At 31.3% G+C, this 13,946-nt stretch overlaps 1 long non-coding RNA gene across 1 annotated transcript; it reads left to right on the top strand.

Annotated features, from left to right (window-relative positions):
• Positions 1–4,062: 4,062 nt before the first annotated feature.
• Positions 4,063–5,543, top strand: LOC127088104 (uncharacterized). The gene is made up of 2 exons (XR_007790122.1): positions 4,063–5,044; positions 5,124–5,543. It is a non-coding gene; the product is annotated as an uncharacterized LOC127088104 (long non-coding RNA).
• Positions 5,544–13,946: the final 8,403 nt, after the last annotated feature.

Raw genomic sequence — 13,946 nt, 5'->3', positions numbered from 1 at the left:
GCCTCCAGGGTTTGCCGTCTGTGAGCGCTAGGGTTTGCTTGCTAGGGTTCTCCTTTCGTCCTTTTTCGTCTTCGTCTGTGCTCGTCCGTCCTCGTCCGTCCTTTTTCGTGACTGAAGCTTGGCTATTTATAATGCTCTTGTTGTGACCTAATGGGCTCAGAATGAAGCCCAGAAATTTTGATATTCGCAAGCTTCGCTAGGCGAAGGAGTTGCTCGCCTAGCGAGCAAGCTATTTTGGGCTTTTACTGGATCTGGCGCTTCGCTGGGGCGAGTGTCATAACGAGGGGTTCGCTAGGCGAAGGAATTGCTCGCCTAGCGAGCAGGCCAGTTTGGGCCATTTTCTGGATTGGGCCTGTTGTGAGCTGGGCTTTTGTCCCTTGACTAGTGCCTTGCAGAATAAGTCGGAGTATCTTGAAAAATGTTTTATAAGATTAGTGGGCGAATTTTGGGGTATGACATATATACTTTGCTTGTTTGTGTGATCCTTGACCATTTAATGTACATAATAAAAAACAAGAACCCTAAAAAACTTTTTGAGTGGACTGTTGGCTTGATCTGTGGACCAATTGGACTTAGAACTTAGGCAACATTCCTTTGCTAATGGACTTGGTCAATGCCAATTTGTGAAGAACTAAGTGCTTGTAATTTGAATTCCTCTAATACATCATTTAAGATCTCTCTAAGTTCATCTGCCATATTGATCATTTGTGAACTTGTCACTTTGAACCTGTGACTTGTGGAATTCATCTGTTACATGGGCTATTTCTGTAGAAGATCATGAAGTGGATAAGCTTGGATGAGGCCATCTTTATTTGATGCCTTTGCTCTTCAAGATAATATAATTGTGCATTTGTGTTGCTTGATTCTAAAAGTCCAAGGGAATTATGGATTTCTATTGACATACTTGTCTATTGGATTGCTACCCATTCGGTCAGATCTTTTCAACTTTAAACTTTTAAATTTTGTGCATAGGATAGTCTCTTCATCTTCTCCCCATTACTTTAATTTCAAATCTCTCCCTCCATTTTCAAAACCTTCTTTGTGTGAACTGCTTTTGTTCTAAACTTTGACCACTTTCAAAAAGATAGAAACTTTGACCTTATGTCATTGCAGTTTCAAACTCATTTTCTTAAATCAAACTTGTAAATAAATTTAACTATATTTGACTTAAACTTTCAAAAAGCTTAAAAGAACTAACTCATTCAAATCATTTTAGACCTTCGTGCCTTTCAAACTTAAATTTTGTTAAAATCAACACACTCATTTTTAAATTTGTAGCACGAACTACGAGGTTTTGATTCCTCATTTTTATGTTGGTACGTAGGCACAAGACCGAAGGTCTTGCCAAACACAAAAATATAATTAATGAATTCTTTTCTCATACCCCCATTCTATTTGTTTGTAAACATCACTTTATACCAAGTACATATGCACACAAAAAGGGCTCCCTAGGAGTACCTAGGACACTTTGGGTGCTAACACCTTCCCTCTGTGTAACCAACCCCCTTATCTGTGATCTCTGATTTTTATTAGTTTTTATTTGAAAACTTCTTACTATTTGGGTTTTGTTCGTACTTTTTCCCTTTTCCCTTGGAAATAGTAAAAGTGCGGTGGCGACTCTTGTTAATTGATCTTTAGCTTGTCAATAGCTTAATGATCATGAATTTCCCGCTACAGACTTAGGATAGGCAACTTCCCTATGCTTTGAGGACTTGGCCAATGCCACTATCTGAGACAGAGTTATCCCTACTTGTACCTTTCATCTGATGCAAGAGCCTTGAATGATCTTGATTCATCTGTCATTTTGACTTTGTGCTTATTTGTTATACTATTATTATTGTGGATGTCTGATGATTGTTCTGAGTTGACCAAGGAATATTTTCATCTGATACATTGGAAGAAATTGAAGACTACTAGCTATTGGATTGCTTGCTTGAATATTCTGGCTATCTTTATCTGATGCATTGATCTTCATATGGTTTGCTTGGATATTGCTTATGCTTGTTGCTTGCTAAAATTCCAAAGGAAAATGGATTTCTATATGACATTCTTGTCTGTTAGATTGCATCCTATTGGTCAGATCTTTTCAACCTTTAACTTTTAATTTTTGTCTAGGATAGTTCATTCATCTCCTCCCACTTCTTAAATTTCAAAATCTCTCTCTCTCTTTTCAAAAACTTTCTTTGTTTATGTTTTCTAACTTAGACATGTTTTAATGATTAGAAACTTTAGCCTTATGCTAATGAATTTTCAAACTTTTTCTTAATCAAACTTGTGAGTAAATTTAACCATATTGACTTCAAATATCGAAAAGATAAAAAGAACTAACCACGCCATTCAAAATTTTGGCCTTTTGTGCCTTTTTCTGTTAAACTTTTGATTAAAATTAATTCACCAAATTTTTTAAATTTTTTACCACGAACTACGAAGTTTTGATCCCTCATTTTTATGTTGGTATGTAGGCATAAGACCGAAGGTCTTGTCAAACGCAAAAATATAATTAATGAATTCTTTTCTCATCCCCCACTCTAAGTTTTATCAAACATTATTTTGACCAAAACACTTGCACACAAAAAAGGCTCCCTAGGAGTACCTAGGACAGTTTGGGTGCTAACACCTTCCCTCTGTATAACCAACCCCCTTACCTGTAATCTCTGACATTTTATTAGTTTTGATTTGAAAACTTCTTATCTTTGGGTTTTGTTCGTACTTTTGCCCTTTTCCTTTGGAAACAATAAAAGCGCGGTGGTGACTCTGATTTTATTGACGTCAAGTTTATCCATAACTTAATGGTCATGAATTTACCGCTACAATATCAATGGGGGCATTGTGCTTATATAAGATGTGTCCTTCTGTGATTACCCTGTACAAAACTGTTCATCAAAATATATGTTTTTGTTATCATAAAAAAGCGGGAGATTGTTAGAACAAGATTTGGTTATGCATCTATACATTGAGTTTGAAGATTCTGAAGATATTAAATATCTCAAGGCAGACTACTAATACTGTCAAGGTTCTGACCTAAGATTATGAAGTTTCTAAATCCAGCTTTATGTTTCTTCATTTCATGCTTCATTAACTTTCATCAGAAGCCAATGAACTTGAAGATAAGATCAAATAGGTACGTGATCAAATAGTACATAGTACAAATCAAATATTCTTTCCACTACCTGATTTCTTGGGCAAGGATAATACTATACATCACACTGTCACTGAATTTATGAGCGAAGGACAATACACAATATCACTTCTTTCACCATCCAACAGTGTACAATGGCTCTATTTAGTTTCCCCATTTTCCCCTCCAACGGTCTTCTCCTTATGCTATATAAGTGAGACATGGAGACTTAAAGAAGATACACATATAGAAGAATATTGAAGCGCTGTAAAACTTGACAAAGTTTATTTGTGAAAAACTATCATTTTTCTATATAGTTTTTCTTTAAGTATTTGTTTATCATTGTATAAAACCTTCTTGTGTAGAAACAACTTGTAACACATAAAACATTATTCAAACTGTTTGTTTGATTTCTTAAAGAGACTAGGGTATAGTCAGATTCTTAAAAAGACAAATAAAGTTATTTTTTGTGAGTCCTTAAGGAGAATAGGGTATAGTCAGATACTTGAGAAGACAAAAAATATTATTCTTTGTGATTATTGTAATCAATTGATTATAGTGGATTAAGTCCTCGTGTATAAGGCAAAATCACCTTGACGGGTGGATTGAAGTAGCTTTGAGTTTCAAGCGAACCAGGATAAAAATACTTGTGTTTTTATCTCATTGTTATTAACATTTTAGTGGTTTTCTTGAGTTGGTAAAAAAAATTTGTTTTTAAAACCCAATTCAAATCACCATTTCTTGTATTTTTCACACCTTCAGTTAGGAGGTTAGCCCCTTTTTCCCTAGTAAAAAAATCATGGTTATGTAGCACATGATAAACACTAAATATTTACAGCATTTATCAAAAACATAATACTGAAATAACTTTATAATTATATTTCTGATTCTTTAAAAAGAGAGGGAAAAAAGTGGTTCAACTCCAAAATTGATTGGAATCTACATGAATGAGAGTTTTTTGAGAGAGACATATCATTTCTATCATGCCACATAGAATCAACCCCTTTCAAATTTTTAGGCCTGCCTGTGGGAGCTAATCCAAGACGTTGCTCTACATGGAAACAGACCGTCGAATTTATGGAAAGGAAATTAACAAGTTGGAGGAGCCGAAACCTTTCTCTAGGTGGTGTGTAACTTGGATAAATTCACTCTTAAGTAGCCTTCCATTGTATTTCTTCTTGTTCTGTAAAGCCCCTAGCAGTATAATTCATAAGCTCATTCGAATCCAAAGAAATTTTCGATGAGGAGGTGGATCTAAAGGCAACAAGGTTAATTGGCTGGGATAAAACCATTTCTATTGTAGGATACTATCATACTGTCAATCATCGATTATGTCCCAACAATGTTCCATCGAAAATTGGAGTTTTTGGGTGGCGAGCATTGCAAGACAGGTTACCGACTAGAGAAGGTTAAGGAATAAGGGTATTCTCCATAATCCCCTGGTCTTTTGTTGTGTGTTCTGCTCTTATAATTTAGAATCATCTTCCCATGTGTTGGTTTCTTGTCCCAAGATCAGATCAATTTGGTGCAATATTTTCAATCGGTTGGGTTTGGATTTTATTGATAGTGAGGACGGCACCAATCACTTCATACTTTTTCTCGATGGTCTGAAAAACTCGAACATCAATAAGGAATGATCTCGAATTTGGTTAATCATTTCATGGAGGGTATGCATATTAAAAAATAACATCATATTTAAAGGAGCGATAGGCAATTTTCAACAAATGATGGATGAGATTAAATTCTTCTCGTGGTCTTGTCTAAAGGCTAGATATCATAAACTCAATACTGTCAGCTTTTAAGAGAGCTTATGACCATCGGGACTGATGAGCCTTTTTATCTAGGCAGGTGCAAGTGAAAGGTTTTAGATTCATCAATGCCTCAAATATCTCCAATCAGGAGTGTCTTTGGCTAAAGATGTGAATGGTGCATATGTAGTCTCAAGCCATATAGGTTTCAACTTATGAACTGTTATACTGACTGGTTTAATGTTGTGTTGATGCAGGTTGACGAAGAATAATTGGAGCTCCTAGGCTCATGACAGATTTTCAGTATATTTGTGTCTCGCCTCTGTTCTAAGTCAAGATGGGTAGTGGTAGATGTAAACTTCTACTGTTTCATTCCGAGAATGATCAATCCACGAAAAAACAAGGTTGGGTTGTTGGTGACTCAATCAATGTTGGAGTCTCAAGGAATTTTCCGTCTATCATGTGCAACACGGTCTGTTTTTGTCATGAATTAAGTTAATAGATCCTTTGGCACTTAAAGGAACTCATGTGAGATCGAGAAAGAATAGTTGAAGGTAGTTTTGAGATGGGGGAGGGGCGCATCTAACTTGATTATGTTTGGTGCAAGATAAGTATCCTAGTGGAGAAATTTAAAGAGCTATGAAAGATATTCCCATCCTCTCCAATTTTTTTCTCTATGTCCTCTCTCATGTGCAATTATATACCCTTGGAATAATCTAATAGTTAAAAAATAATAAAGAGAAAAAATATTATTTAAAAAAGAGAGATATATTTAACTTTCTTTAATTTTCTTCCTTTATAATTAGAGAATACAAAATACCATGAAAAAGACCACAACATTAGTACAATTTGTTGTTGCATACGTTGTTTTTTTTTCTTCTTCATTTTAATATCTTTTATTAAATAAATATTTTTATTTGATAATAATTTTTTTTATATATATATATATATATATATATATATATATATATATATATATATATATATATATATAATCAATTAATTAAATTAATTTTTATATTTAATAAAAATGAGAATAATCAAAATAATAATAATTTATTTTAAAAACCATAGGATAAATGTATATAAGTAAAAAATAATTAAATTAAATATTTTATAATATTGTCAAATTAAAATAATTATTATTATAAATCAATTATAATTTACTATACTTTATTGAAAATGTGTGGCTAAGATAGATGATAAAGAGTATATTTTATATATAAAAAAATTATTTTTCACTAATGTAATTAGTTAATTTAACTTTTTTTCTATTTTTTAAATAAAAATAATTATAATTATAATATTATAAAAACTATATACAAAATACATATGTTAAAGAATAAAATTAAGAGATTAATTATTATACACTGTCAGTGTAAAAAGTTTTACACAATCGATTCATCATCATCCCCTTTTGCATTACTTTATAGATTTTTAAAATAAAAGTCAAATTTGTTTCAACATCCAACGGCTATGATTAACTGACAGTGTAAAATCCTTTTACTCTGTCAGTGTATTTCAATTAAATCCTAAAATTAATGTCTTTATTTCATATTATCAACATAAAAATAAAATAAAAATTTGTAATATATCAACTATTATTTTTTGACACTTTAAATTTTTAACGCTCTTTTATTGAAAAATGAGTTATTATAGAAACCATTTAAGTATACAACTCATACAGTGAAAAAATGGGATACCATTTTATAGTATTAAATATAGATTTTAGTTTTTATTAAATTTTTAATTTTTATTAACAATGAAGAAGATTATTATTTTGATCTTCTTTAATTAGTTTTAAAATATTCTTCATTTAGCCACAAGTTAGTGTAAGTTGATTATGGTAGAATTAATACCACAAAAGTTAAAGAAAATTAACTTTTTTCATTTTTAGATGCATAATCATTTTTATATCTTAAATATTGGATTAATAAATGAAAATAAAAAGACAATTAAAATTGATACATATTTCTCTTTTTTTTAAATAACATTTGTTTCTCTTTGTTATCTTTTAATTGTTGGATTAATCTAACGATGCATACTTGGACATGAGAGAGAAAATTGGAGAGGATCTAATTCCATGTGTCACTACTACAAACAACTGAATGGGATCGTCTCCAATTTTCTCTCTTATGCCTTCTCTCATTTATAATTCTAAACCATTTGATTAATCCAACGGATAAAATGCAAGAAATAGAAAAAAATATCATTTAAAAAAGAAAGAGAAATATATCAGTTTTAATTTTCTTTTATTTTTTCATCTATTAAATAATTTAACTTAAGAAAATAAAAGGCTATAAAAAAGATCACATCATCCCATATAATTTGTTGCTAAAAGCAAGTTTTTATTTTTATTTTAATATTCTTTATTAAATAAATATTTTATACGTTTTTATTTGATAGTAATTAAATTATTTTCAATAAATTATATCATCTTCACTAAAAAAAAATTAAAAGTTTCATGAAAAATAAAATCTATTTTCAATACAATAAAAAGATTATGGTGTCTTATTTCTAGGGATGTTCACGGTGTGGTTTGAGCGGTAATGACGATAAAAATCATCTGAACCGCAAGAGAAAAAAACATGTGGTTCGGTTTGATTCGGTTGACTTTTAAAAATAAAACCAAACCAAACCAAACTAATGTGGTTTGGATTGATTCGGTTGATTCGGTTTTTTATAAAAAATTTATTGAGTCATACGTACATCTATAGAGAACAATATAACTTTGTGTTTAGTCACTCATACATTACTGAATAATATCAAAATTTATCATATTTAGACAAAAAAATTGCATTCAATATAGAAAAAATTAGATTAGACAAAAATGGAATAAAAAACATATATTAAACAGTAGTTTAAAATAATATCAAACACATTATAATAAAACATAAAAAAAACATGAGATGAGATATTAGAGAAGATGAAAAAAAGAACATAAGAGATGCGGGATTGAGAAGAAATGTGCGATAAAAACATAATCGGAAGAGAAAATAGTAACATAATAGATAAAAAAGAAAGAACATAAGAGAGGAAATATTATAGTATGAAAGACAAAACGTACATGGTAAAAAAGATGAGAAGAATGTTCGATACTACTAAGAGAGATTTAAGAAGGTTGAAAAATTGAAATCCTAAGTGTGAATAAGAGAAAATCGTTTTTAATTGTAAGATTAATGCATACTAAGTTTGAGTTTTGGGATGGATGTGAGATAATTGAAGTTTGAGGTGTAACATAAGACGATTTGGTTTGATTTAGTTCAGTTTGAAAAATACAAACCGCAAACCAAACCAAACCGTGCGGTTTTGTTAAAAAATGACCCAAACGCATTTGAACCGAATGCGATTTTTTGCCGTTTCGATTTGGTTTGGTTTGATTTGCGGTTTTCTATTGGGTTGGTTTGGTTTTAAATACCCCTACTCATTTCAATGTTATGTTATTTAAGAACAATTATTTCAATTAATTCTTTAGTCACAACATTTGTTTTGTGCAGATTTTTATAATATATTATAATAAATATATTATAACTATTCTCATTTTTAACTAAAAAATATATAATTATAGGTTAACTAAAAAATCATGATTTATGAAAAACAAAAAAAAAATCAACTTAAAAGTTATATGCTTCAACAATTTATGTAATGACTCATTTCAAATAAAATAATTTTAAAAATTTAAAGTTTGAAAAATAATAGTTGATATATTATATATTTTATTTATTTTTATATTGATAATATAAAAATAGACATTAATTTTATTCTTTAACCACAAATATGCATTTCAAATATAATTCTTATAATATATTAAAAGAAAAAATAGTTAAAATTGACTAATTAAATTAATTACAGATATTGAAAATAATTTAATTACTATTAAATAAAAACGTATAAAATATTTATTTAGTAAAGAATATTAAAATAAAAAGAAAAACGTGTTTTTAGCAACAAATTATATGGAATGATGTGATCTTTTTTATAGCTTTTTGTTTTCTTAAGTTAAATTATTTATTAGATGGAAAAATAAAAGAAAATTAAAACGGATGTATTTCTCTTTCTTCTTTAAATGGTATATTTTTTCTCTTTGTTGTATTTTATCCGTTGGATTAATCAAATGGTTTAGAATTGCACATGAGAGATGGCATGAGAGAGAGAAATTGAAGAGGATCCAATTCCAAAAATAACCCATCTCATTAAGTGAAAAGGATATAACATCGGTTATACAAACGAGGTAACGAATGACGTCATGAAAATTCTCCACTATACTCATTATATTCATCGATTTCAAAATAAAATAACATAAAAAATAGTTGAAATGGTCATGAGTTTGATCCCTAATATCAATACATTTATATTTTTAAAAACTACCGCCACATACCTATCAGTTTTTGTCAAAAATCGAGGAGAAAATATTTTTTAAAAAAACAAATTAAATTACTTACGCGAAAATATTAAATTGCATTGTTTACAATAAATATTAAATTATATTGTTTACTCAAAATAACTAAATTGTACCGAATATTAAATTCAGAGTTCTAATGTTACATTGTTTTGGTTTGAATACGCAAGTACAAATTTTTGATAAATTTGATTCATCATCATCACTTTGAATAAATCCAAATTTATCAAATGCTTTTCAAGCTGAATAATTTGAACACTTCTTCTCATATAACATAAAAAAAGGTTAGATACATCATAAAGTTCAAATAAAAAGATAAGATATTATGTAAGAACACCAATATTGCCACAAAAAAAAATTCTCCACTTGTAATCTATCCTAGAAATTGATGTGTTCCATATTCTCATTATTAATATTTTCATAAAAAACACTTTCATTATAAATGTCCAAGATATATAGTGGTGATGTTCGTGTTCTTATTGGATATAGAGAATTTCTGGTGGATTGATGTGTTGCCAATATCTTGGGCGTTGTTACTTTATGAACGTAGAGCATATATTCGTTGTTGGTTAACTGAGTAGTTATACCCCTCGATTCTTTTTTTAAAACTAATGAGAAATGTTATTTCAATATTAATTAAAAAAATAAAATAAACTAGGGACTTTAATATAAAACTGAGGTAATATATTACTTGCAGAAAAAATTGTGAATGGTGAAAAATTGAAAGTAACATGTAATATTTCTTTTTTCAATTTTGTATCATTCATCAATTTCTTTGTATGCAATATACAATATTTTTATGAATAAATTTCTCAATGTTATCCACCAAGGAAAGTAGTAAATCATGAAGATGAATTGCAACAACAACAACAACAACAATAACAACAACATAAAAAACATCATTATGTGAGGTGGATTGCAAAAGCTGGAAAAAAATGTTTTGTTCAATGTTGGTGTTAGAAGAACAACATACAACACAAACCTTGAATACTTTTTCAGGTTTGCAATCCATCCCAAATAATGATGTATTGTAGCGGCTATGTTTAGGGTAAAACTTAATTAACGAGTGCTTTTATAGTAAAATCTAACCCCATCGGTTATTAAAGAAACCGAATGAATAAATCAACTAATTAACAAATAAAAAATTCAATAAAAAAAACACTTAATTTTCTTTTGCCGGGATTCGAAGCATGTCATGGATTACTTTTTCCCTGTGTTATATTCAATATATGAGGGAATAAATATTATTTAGAAATAAATAAATCATGGCGCGTCATGGAATTATACCTTGGTTTTCTGCTGGGTGAGGTAAAAATGTTGTCATTAAATATATTATTTGTAGTAGTACATGAAAGTATTATGACGAAAATATTGTTAGGACTTGGAACCATAATATTACTGAGTAATCGAGAAATTAAGTGTGGAGAGGGAGAGAGAGAAATTGAGAGCGATAAATTGAGGGTGAGAGAATTATCATTAACCACTATTATTGATGAGGATGCCTCTAAGGCATTTATACAAACAATACAAGAGGATTAAGGCACAAGTTACATAATCCAAATAACATAAAAACAAAATTCTCGGACATGTAACCGGTACACAAAACCTATAACTGAATACTGCTTCTAAAAACCATAAATTAACTAACAGTGGTAACTGGTTACTGCAAATTCGTAACCCATTACACCAACGCCAAAATCACTTTTCTTCAGGTTATTTGACTTATTTTGATACCTGTAACTGGTTACACGCCCATGTTAACCCGTTACAACACTTGAATTACTAAAAAAGCTCTTAACACACCACCTTAATTCAAGTGCTCCATGTCTTCCATGTCTAGACTCAGCTTTATCCTTTTGAACGCTTCAAATGTGACTCCCTTGGTCAACAAATCAGCAACTTGTTCTTTACTTCAACAATATCTCAATCTCAACCTTCCTTTGCTAACAAGTTTCTCAAGTAGTAAAATCTCATCTCAATGTGTTTGCACCTCACATGTGCAATTGGGTTCTTAGCAAGATTAATCATAGATATATTATTAACCAGGAGTTTAACAACATCACCCTCATTGTTGCTAAACTCCTTCAATAGATTCATCAGCCACACGACTTAGCACGCACATAATGAAGCGGTAATGTACTCGACCTCACAAGACGAGAGTGCAACTACTGGTTCCTTCTTCGAACACCATAAGATCGGTGTTCCTCTGAACATAAAAATGTATTTAGATATAGAATTTTGTTCATCTTTATTTCCGCACTATTAAAATCGGTAAAACCAAGAAAGTTATATTTTTTGCCTATGTCTGTTGTGGGAAAGAGAATCCCGCAACCAATCAATCCTTTTATTTATCTTATAATCCTTTTGACTGTTTCTAAGTGAGACACCTTTGGTCTCTCTATGAATCTACTCACAATACAGACACTAAACCCCAAGTTCGGTCGCGTAATGCACAAATAACGCAAGGTTCTAATGAGCCTCATATACTGAGTTGGATCAACATCTTGCTTATCCTCATTATTCAACAATTATAGATTTGGTTTAACCAGAGTAATGGCAACATTACAATGCTCCATTTTAAACTTCACCAATATCTCAAGTGCATACCTTCTTTGGTGCATGAGCAACCCCCTTTTGGACTTGTGGAACCCAATGCCAAGGAAGTATGTCATGAGGCCAAGGTCAGTTGTCTCAAATTATTTTATAAGTTCACTCTTGAAATTTGAAATTCACTTTCCTTGTTTCCTGTTATGGACAAGTTGTCTACATATAGACAAAGGATAATCACTTCATGCTCAGATACATATCTCTTGAAGCCAACCTGCTTTAGGAAACCATCTATTATCTTATTCCAAGCTCTTGGAACTTGCTTCAAACCGTACAATATTTTCTTCAACTTGTAGAACTTAAACTATTGATTTCTCACAACAAAACCATGAGGTTGTTCTACATACACCTCCTCTTCAAGCGGTCCGTTTAAAAACTCATATTTGACATCGATTTGATAGATTGACCAATTGTTGTTATTTGAAATACCAACAACTATCCTTATGGTTTCAGTCATAGCAACAGGTGTGAATACCTATTTAAAGTCATGTGCCTTCTCTTTACAAGATTTCCTTTGCAACTAATTGAGCCTTATGCTTGATTATTTCACCCTTGGGATTTGACTTCACTTTGAACACCCATCTCACACCAGTAGATCAACCAACTCTCAAGTATTATTTTTCTCAATGGATTATAGCTCATCCTTCATAGCACAAATTCATTTTGGATCACTTAAAGCCTCTTCTGTTTTAACGGGTTCATATTCGACCATAAGTGCAAAATAGGCAAAATCACCTTTATCATTGACTTCTTTGTCTCGGAACAACTCACAATCTTGGAGTCTTTGAGGCAAAACTCTTTTCCTTGTTGATCTTCTCACATTATCTTCAATTCGGGCTTCGGAAATGGGCTTTTCCCCATTTCCCAATTCTGCTGAATTTGAACTTTCAAAGTTGTAACCGGTTACAGATTGTTGCAGTTGCTTTATCTCGTCGAAAATAACGTCTCAACTGATCACAAGTCTCCTGTTTGTTGCATCAAACAACTTGTAACCACCATTGGAGTGATATCCTACAAGTATCATCATTTCTCCCTTATCATCCAACTTCTTTCTAAGTTGCCCTAGAACATCTAGATATGCTACGAAACCAAAAACTCTCGAATGGTTTTTGAATCTCAACCATGCTTCCTTCGGTGTTACCTTTTAAAGCTTCTTTGTTAGAGACCTATTCAACAAATAGGAAGTTATGGATATTGTTTCTCCCCATAAATATTTCATCAAGTTTTTCCTCTTTAACATGTTTCTTACCATGTTCATGATCGATCGATTATTTCTTTCGGCAACACCATTTTTCTATGGTGTATAAGGTGGTACAACCTCATATGCAATCCCTTTTGATCATAAAACCTCTTAAATTATTTTGTGACATATTCACATCCATCATCCGTTTCAAGCACTTTGAGCTTGTGACCATTTTTCCTCTCAACCATGGACTTGAACTTCTTAAACACTTCAAATACCTCATCCTTTCTCTAGATTAGGTATGTTCACAACTTTCTACTATGATTGTCGATGAATGTGACAAAATATCTATTGCCACTACTAGAATCTACTTGCATCGGTTCACACACATCCGAATACACCGCCTCAAGGTGATTCTTGGTTCTACAACCAACATCCTTTCTAAATTTACCCTTATGTTGCTTCGCTTGCACACATTCTTCAAAAATTTATGTTGGTATGTTGATCAATGGCAACCCTGTTACCATTCAATTATTTTGCAAGTCTTTGAGATATCAAAAATTGAGATGCTCGAGATGATAGTTCCATATCCATTCTTCTCGACTTGCCTTTGTAGTAAGACATCTATGATCCATAACCTCCAACTCAACCTTGAAGGTTCTATTGGCAGCCATGAGAGCTTTGAGGACCAAAACTCCGTTTGGATCCATAACACGCAGCCCCTTGCTTTCCATGTGAATCTTGTAACCCTTCTAAAGCAATTGCCTATACTTAGAAGGTTACATTTGAGTCCTGGAATGTAGAATACATATTTGATCAAGGAATTTCCACCATCCCTTCTCATGATCAAAACATCATCGATCCCATCGGCCGTTAGAGTGGTGTCATTTG

This window comes from Lathyrus oleraceus, chromosome 5 (genome assembly GCF_024323335.1).
Source record: "Lathyrus oleraceus cultivar Zhongwan6 chromosome 5, CAAS_Psat_ZW6_1.0, whole genome shotgun sequence".
NCBI classification, from domain to species: Eukaryota; Viridiplantae; Streptophyta; class Magnoliopsida; order Fabales; family Fabaceae; genus Lathyrus; species Lathyrus oleraceus.
The sequence above is the reverse complement of the archived record's forward strand: the minus strand, read 5'-3'. Positions and strand labels throughout refer to the sequence as shown.